Source organism: Arachis hypogaea, chromosome 1 (genome assembly GCF_003086295.3).
Source record: "Arachis hypogaea cultivar Tifrunner chromosome 1, arahy.Tifrunner.gnm2.J5K5, whole genome shotgun sequence".
Taxonomy (NCBI): domain Eukaryota; kingdom Viridiplantae; phylum Streptophyta; class Magnoliopsida; order Fabales; family Fabaceae; genus Arachis; species Arachis hypogaea.
The window spans coordinates 49,386,335-49,393,743 of NC_092036.1; the positions used below are offsets into that span (position 1 = coordinate 49,386,335).

At 39.6% G+C, this 7,409-nt stretch overlaps 1 non-coding gene across 1 annotated transcript; it reads left to right on the plus strand.

Annotated features, from left to right (window-relative positions):
- The first annotated feature begins 211 nt into the window (after positions 1-211).
- Positions 212-315, plus strand: LOC112716356 (small nucleolar RNA R71). The gene has a single exon (XR_003160310.1). It is a non-coding gene; the product is annotated as a small nucleolar RNA R71 (small nucleolar RNA).
- Positions 316-7,409: the final 7,094 nt, after the last annotated feature.

Below are 7,409 nucleotides of genomic sequence, written 5' to 3' on the forward strand. Positions count from 1 at the left end.
ATCAACATGGTTCAGCTCCATGACTCCCTTAGTGTTGTGTCTCTCTGAAGCATAGTAGTACTCATTCTCAGCCACTGTCTCAATCACTTCAATGGCTTCTTCCACAGTCTTTTTCCTGTTCAATGAACCTCCTGATGAATGGTCTACAGCCTTCCTTGATTCATAAGAAAGTCCATCATAGAAAATATGCAATTGCACCCAGTCATGGAACATGTCTGGTGGGCATTTCCTTGTCAAATCCTTGAACCTCTCCCATGCCTCGTAGAGAGTTTCACCATCTTGTTGTCTAAAAGTTTGAACCTCAGATCGAAGCCTATTGACCTTTTGTGGGGGGTAGAAACGTGCCAGAAACTTGCTTTCCACCTCATCCCAGGTTGTTAGGCTCCCCCTTGGGAATGATTCCAGCCACTTAGCTGCCTTGTCCCTAAGTGAAAATGGGAACAAGAGCAGTTTATAGGCATCTTCCTGGACTCCATTGGACTTTATAGTGTCGCAAATTCTCAGGAATTTTGTGAGATGTTGGTTTGGATCTTCATTAGCACTCCCACCAAATGAACAATGATTCTCCACCAGTGATATTAGCTGTGGTTTGAGTTCAAAATTGTTGGCCTGAATGGGTGGTTTCTGAATGCTGCTACCACAATTCCCAGAGGTTGGGTTTATGTATGAACCAAGAACCCTCCTCTCGGGAATGGCATTGTTTCCATCAGCTCTCTCATGGTTGTGAACTTCTCTATCCATGTTGAGATCTAGAGCTTCCTCAAAATTGTCCTCAGATTCTCCTTCAGATTCTTCTTCTCCCAGTACTCTCTTCCCTCTTGCTTCCCTTCTAAGTTTATGAAGGGTCCTCTCTGGTTCGGTATATGGAGGAGTTGATGTCTCTCCTCTCCTACCTGTCATACAAGAACACAGCACAGGCAACAAACAAGTGAAATACTCTTGGTTAAGGTTAGAGCAGTTGAGGAATTAATTCAAATAGTTAGTGAGTCAGTGAGTTAGTTGCTTGAATTTAAAGGCATAAGGAAAGAAAGCAAGTAACAGAGTGCAGAAATTAAAATTCAACAAGTAACTTGAACTGAATTAACAAAACAAGAAAAATGCTCAATCTAGTTAACTTCCAATTTGAGAATTGTCAATCGAAAACCAATCCCTGGCAACGGCGCCATAAACTTGATGCTACGATTTTAGGAAATTGCACGATCGGCAAAAATTCCTTCCGGCAAGTGCACCGGTTATCGTCAAGTAAAAACTCACAATAGAGTGAGGTCGAATCCCACAAGGATTGGTTGAGTGAGCAATTCGGATTAGAAGTGTGTTCTAGTTGAGCGGAATCAAGATTTAGATGAGAATTGCGGAATGTAAAATTGGTGGGAAATGTAAATGGCAAGAAATTGAAATTGCGGAATCTTAAATTTCATGAATTAAAGAGCGAGAAGCTAAATTGCTGAAATTAAAAAGGGATAGGGGTGATTGCATGAATTTAATTGCAGAATGTAAAGAGAAAGTGGTAGATCAGAAATGGGGAATTCATTGGGTTTCAGGAGATATTGAGATCTCCGAATCAAAACATTTTTATCCCTTCCTCAACCAATGCGTTCATTGAATTTTGCTTGGCAATCTTATATGATTGGATCCCAATCCCTTGGCTCACCAATTCTCTCTAAAAACAAACACATTCCCAATCCCTTGGTTTAAATGTTCATAAGAAGAGATGACGCTCGATCACTGATTATACCACACAGTTTCATGAACCACAATTTGGTAGGATTACATGTCACAATATCCATCCAAACCCCAATCCAATTCACTGTGAGAAAGCTTCTCTAGCATGAATCCTCCATTCCTTTCCCAAGGTTCCGAAGGATTCCAATTATGGATAGTTTCTTTCCCAAGACAACTAACCAATGGAATTAGATCGAGAAGCTTTCTAACAAAAATTCAAGAGAAAAGATTGAAGAAGAAGATAAAAACTATTATTGATTCATTGAATTACAATAGAGCTCCCTAACCCAATGAAAGGGGTTTAGTGAGTCATAGCTCTGAATTCAATTACAAAAAGTATGAAAACTCGAAAAATGATCCGAAGTTCTCTCCTAACTAACTTAAATTCTATCCTATTTATACACTTTCTAAATTGAGCTTCTGTTGTGTTTCTTGGGCTTTGAGGCCTTTCCCTGATTTCCTTTTGCTTTGGGTTTATGATCCATAATCCTGATGAGGCTACTGATCCAATTCTGTAACATTCATTGAGCCAACTTAGTGATAATCAAGTAATGACACATGACTCAACAAATTGAAATTCCAGACTCATCAATTCTTCAGGCCCAATCCCATAAACCATGATATTCAATTGGGTTTCATACCAGAGTACGTTTAAGTTAATGTTTGTGCTCAAATGCTAACTTAAAACTGCAATATCTTTGGCCCAGAAACCTTTTCAAATAGTGGCGTTTAAGTTGCAGTTTAAGCTTAAACTGCAACTTAAACGCCAGACACTTCCAGGGATGCCTTTGTGGAAGCACGTTTAAGTTCCAGTTTAAGCTTAAACTGGAACTTAAACGTTGGACACTCCTGGAGGTGGTATAACTCAAGCACGTTTAAGCTTCAGTTTAAGGTTAAACTGAAGCTTAAACGTGGAAATGGAAGAAAGCAACCCTGGAGTGTGGAATGGTCGAACACGTTTAAGCTTCAGTTTAAGGTTAAACTGAAGCTTAAACGTGGAAATGAAGAAAGCAACCCTGGAGGAGAATTTTGGTCGAACACGTTTAAGCTCCAGTTTAAGGTTAAACTGGAGCTTAAACGTGGAAATGGCTCCCTGGTGCATTTCTCATTTCTGGCGTTTAACTTCCAGTTTAAGGTTAAACTGGAGGTTAAACGCCACTTTCAGCTTTTCCTCAGCTTTCATGATTTTGGCGTTTAAGCTCCAGTTTAAGCTTAAACTGGAGCTTAAACGCCACTGATAGTTCCCAGCATTATATGGCTTGGCAGTTTAAGTTCCAGTTTAAGCTTAAACTGGAACTTAAACTCCACATGTGATATTCAAGCTTCCTTTATTGATTTTGTTGCTTCCTTGCCTAACCTCTTCTTCCCTGAAATCATCCAAACAACTGCATCAAAGTCTTGCAAAATTTCATGAGAAATCTTCCATTCATAGCATTCAAGTAATATAACTAAAAACTCATGGAATTTGCATCAAAATCATACTGTTTGGATGGTTCATTGCTTTGTTATTCATTTAACCATTCTTGGTTACTTTAAGCTCAAGAAAGTGCATAAAACAACTAAAACTAACAGAAAATTGCTAGTGAAACTAGCCTAAGATGCCTTGGCATCACAACACCAAACTTAATACTTGCTTGACCCTAAGCAAGTCCTGAGTTATTTGAGAAGAAAGTATGAAACAGAAAGCAATTACATTGGCTATATTAGTAAGCACTTGAAGTTCATCAGAAGGGTTTAATGCAGAAAGTTGCAGCATCACTTTTTCATTCTTATCAGGCAAGATTATCACTCTTTCACTGCATCCATTAAACACTGCTATGGCCTCTTGTTATTCTTATGTCCTTGGCACTTTTCTCTTCTTTGTTTTTCTTTTTCTTAGAGCTCCTTTGCTCCTTGTTTGCTCAGTGTCATGTGTTGCACAAGCCTTTGGCATTTTCTTTTTCTTATCAGTGCACTACACATATCCACTACAGGCATTTTAGTTCACATTTCTTCTTGAGACATTGGTGCCAGCACCTCTTTGTGTGACTAAATGTTTTGTATTTAGGTTGCTCTTGATAATGGACTTTTGGTTGATAATCCCGGGTTAGTTAACCCAAGTTACCAAGTGTTGAAACACTCCTCAGAACCTATTCATCCAAGCATATCCTTAATACATAAACACCACAGGCATTTGTCTCAGAAGTTCAAACCATTGGTGCCTAGCTTATTTTCTCAATTTTTTTTTTGCTTTTTGGTTGCCTTTTTCAGTGGCTTTTTCTTCTTCTTTTTCTTTCTTTTTTATGGCCAAAGACATTTATTCATCAAGATCCATAGACAGTATTCAACTTCTACACAAAAATGATAATTCTACACTCAATTTCCAGTGAGCTGACTAAACAATCAAGCATGCATACCACCACTTAATTCTACTTGATTTGTCACTAAATGAGCCAAGTTACTTTTGTTCAAACTTTTCTTTTATTTTGGAAACAGAACAAGCATGGAAAGCATTTGTTTAAGAAGGTGAAGTTATATCCAAACATCTAGACATTCACTTTATTCAAAGCAGTAAACCAACACTCATACTAAAAACTTCACATTCCAGAAAGATTCAACAATTACAGTTTAAACCAGAACAAGCATGCTTTTGTTTGCCTTTTAAAGAATGGTCAAGGAACAACACCACCTTGTGAAATTTCTTGTTTTCTCTTTGTTTTCCAGGAAACAATTTGATTTCTCCTTCTTCTCCTAGTTGTTGCTTCATGTTCTTTCTAAGATCCTTGTTTCCTTTCCTGCAAAGAGTGATGAAGTTGCTTGCTTCTCAAGCACTTGAGTGGTTAGCTCACTATGTATGGGCAAGTGTCTGAGTCTTAAGTTGGTGTGTGAACACCAAACTTAGTCTCCTACTTACTCCTCTGCTCTTTGAATCCTTGAATTCTCCTTGGAATGAAGTTGCTGCTAAGGATTTTAAGCATTTCTGTGATTGCTTAGAATGGTTGTTCCTTTCATATAATTCAAAGGTTGTTGTGTTCAGTTGATCTGTATGGTGGAACACCAAACTTAGAGTCACACATTCCCCTTTGAATTATTGATCCACGAATTCATTGTTTGGTGTGAAACACCAAACTTAATTCTTTGCAATGCACAGAAACTACTTCACCTTTTTATTGAAACAAATAAAAGAAACAGCAAAGGAGTATTACCTCAGGTTGGGTTGCCTCCCAACAAGCGCTTCTTTAACGTCACTAGCTTGACGGTTGTCCCTTGTTAGGGTGGATTGTAGTGCTTGATGTCCTTTCCTCTCACTATGAAAATGTCCCCATTTGATTCCTTCATGATTTCCAAATGTTCCATAGAAAGAACTTTCCTGATTGTGAACACTTGAGGGAGCTGGGAAGGAATGGTTTTGAGGCCAGGTGGGATTGGCAGATAATGACTTGATATCACTTTATCTCCCGGAGAGAAACCTTCAGTGGGAATTTTCTTGTTTCTCCACCCTCTTGGAAATTTCTTTACAATTCTTCCCTCTCTCTTGAGGATTTCTTCATTGACCCTTATGCCAGGAGGATCCTTCTGATCTGTTTCTATTGATTCTTGTGGCTTTAACTCTTGCAATTCTTGTTTGCCTTCCAAGGACTGTTTCAGAGTTTCAGCTGCTGGATTGCTTTCCTCCAAACACAGATGGCTACTATCATCCTTAGGCTTTTCAGGTTCTGGTTCAGGCTCAGATGCAGGTTTGAAAACATGGAAAATGAGCTGTTCATCATGTATTCTCAAAATTAGCTCTCCTTGTTCTACATCTATGAGCGCTCTAGCAGTGGCTAGAAATGGCCTTCCCAGAATGATAGGGTGTAGGTAGCTTTCCTCCATGTCCAAAATGACAAAGTCTGTGGGGAAGAAATAATTTCCCACTTTCACCAGCACATTCTCAACTACCCTTCAGCTTGCTTCTGAGTTTTATCAGCCAGTTGTATGATTACATCAGTGGATCTCACCTCATTCAGTTGTAGCCTCTTCATAAGAGTTAGAGGCATCACATTTATGCTAGCTCCTAGATCACAGAATCCTCTGTCAATTTTTGTTTCCCCTATGATGCAGGGGATATGAAAACTTCCTGGGTCTGTTTTCTTAGAGACTATGTCCTTCTTGATGAGGGCACTGCATTCTTTGTTCATTATTACAGTTTGTCCTCCCTTCAAACTCTTTTCTTGCTCAGCAATTCCTTCAAATACTTGATATGTGTAGGCATCTGCTGGAGAATCTCAAGAAAGGGAATATTGATATGGAGAGACTTAAATGTCTCTAAAAACCTTGAATATGTTTCCCTTTTTCACCTCCTCCTAACCTCTGAGGAAATGGTGCTTTTGGTTGGTATGTTTCCAGCATGCCTTTATTTTGCAGTTCCTTGGCTTGCTCAGTTTCACTTTCCTGCTTAGCTTCTTCCACACCTTCCTTCAAGATTTTGGCTCCTGTTCTGAGGGTCTGATTTCTTCTTCTTCTGAGACTTCCTTCAATATGGTGATGGCCTTGCATTCTTCCCATCTCACTCCCTTTTGTTCCCCTTTAGGATTCTTTTCTGTGTCACTAGGGAACACTGCAGTTGACTTGGGGGCCTGTTGAGATAGCTCTCCTACTCGAGACTCCATCCTCTTGAGTTTTTTCACCATGGTTCCTTAAGGTAGATCTCACATCATCCCTAAAGCTTTTCAACTCACTTATGTCCTGACCCATGTTTGCAAGCATTCCTTCTATCCTGTTTAATTGATCTTGAAATTGTTGGTTGGATTAGGTTGGGCAGGTTGATTATTTGGCCATGATATGGTGGTTGGGAGTAAGTGTTTTGTGTGGTTTGGTATGATCTTTGGTTGAGTTTTGGTATGTGGAATTGTTATGTTGGTTGGGGTTTAAGGTTTGTGGTTTTGTGTTGGGTTGCTGGTTTCCCCCCAAGTTTGGTGTTTTCCAGCCTGGGTGTAAGTGTTGGAATGTGGATCATATGTTGCTTTGTTGATTTCCCATATAGTTGGCTCTTCAATCTCCTTCAGTGCTTATTCCTCTTGATCTTGTGTGTGTATTGCAGCCACTTGATTTGTTTCTAATTTCCTGGTGACTCTGCTAGTTGCTTGGCAACACCTTGTTTGGGCTAGAATTGTATCAATGGTTCAGCTCCATGACTCCCTTAGTGTTGTGTCTCTCTGAGCATAGTAGTACTATTCTCAGCCACTGTTCAATCACTTCAAGGCTTCTTCCCAGTTTTTCCTGTTCAATGAACTCCTGATGAATGGTCTACAGCCCTTGTCATAAGATCCATCATAGAAAAGCATCTATCAGCTGATGGCAAATCTTGAACTCCCATCTCTGAGTTTACACTGGTCTAGACGGCCTAGACCTTTTGTTGTAGAACGTCCACTGCTGAATCATGTCTTGTCCCTAAGTGAAAATGGGAACAAGAGCAGTTTATAGGCATCTTCCTGGACTCCATTGGACTTCACAGTGTCGCAAATTCTCAGGAATTTTGTGAGATGTTGGTTTGGATCTTCATTAGCACTCCCACCAAATGAACAATGATTCTCCACCAGTGATATTAGTTGGTTTGAGTTCAAAATTGTTGGCCTGAATGGGTGGTTTCTGAATGCTGCTACCACAATTCCCAGAGGTTGGGTTTATGTATGAACCAAGAACCCTCCTCTCGGGAATGGCATTGTTTC